The sequence below is a fragment of the Pseudophryne corroboree genome, chromosome 11, assembly GCF_028390025.1.
Source record: "Pseudophryne corroboree isolate aPseCor3 chromosome 11, aPseCor3.hap2, whole genome shotgun sequence".
Lineage (NCBI taxonomy): Eukaryota > Metazoa > Chordata > Amphibia > Anura > Myobatrachidae > Pseudophryne > Pseudophryne corroboree.
In genome coordinates, this window is record NC_086454.1 from 172,173,926 (window position 1) to 172,174,928 (window position 1,003).

A 1,003-nucleotide genomic window follows, 5' to 3' on the forward strand; every position below is an offset into this window, starting at 1 on the left:
TATTCCCCTAAATACAGTAGACTCTCCTAGCCTATTCCCCTTACTACAGTACACCATCCTGGCCTGCTCCCCTAAATTCAGTACACCGTCCTGGCCTGTTCCCCTAAATACACTACACCGTCCTGGCCTATTCCCCTAACCACAGTACACCGTCCTGGCCTATTCTCCCAACAACAGTATCCTGGCCTATTATCCTAATTACAGTACACTATCCTGGCCTATTCCCCTAACCCCAGTACACCATCCTGGTCTATTCCCCTAACCACAGTACACCGTCCTGGCCTATTCCCCCCAATCACCGTACACCGTCCTGGCCTATTATCCTAAATACAGTACACCGTCCTGGCCTATTCCCCTAACTACAGTACACCATCCTGGCCTATTCCCATTACTACAGTACACCGTCCTGGCCTACTACCCTAACCATAGTACACTGTCCTGGCCTATTCCCCTAAATATAGTACACCATCCTGGCCTATTCCCCCAACTACAGTACACCATCCTGGCATATCCACCTAGCTGAATTTAGGAAAAGAAGAAAAAGTGACCTTGGGTGGGAGCACTCATTCCCGGAGAGTTATTTGCAGATATGATGTCTGTATGAGTGGTAATGTGATAATGAGAAGATTAAAACATAACTTTTAATAGTCTATATATAAAAGGTTAGGTACACTAATGGAGTTTACTGTAAAAAAAAAATTTCTTTGTTTAAAAAACACAAGATACCCAATTTAATAATGAGATGGCTGTAAACTTTCTAAGCCATACATAAAGTTAAATCTGCGAACATATTGATGGATTGTTACTGTAATAATTCAGTGTCTAGCAAGCAAATGCCCATCCCTCCGTGGGTTCAGTGCAAACACCAATTCAATTCCACTGGAGACCCACAACACCTGGTATTCCTAAGTGGTCTCCCACTGACGTACTGACCAGGCCCAACACTGTATCGCCTCCAAGATCGGACAGGATTGGGCATACCCAGTGTGGTATGGTAGTGGGT

General features: G+C 44.8%; 1 pseudogene; it reads right to left on the reverse strand.

Annotated features, from left to right (window-relative positions):
• Positions 1–884: 884 nt before the first annotated feature.
• On the reverse strand, positions 885–1,003 carry LOC134971362 (5S ribosomal RNA; annotated as a pseudogene).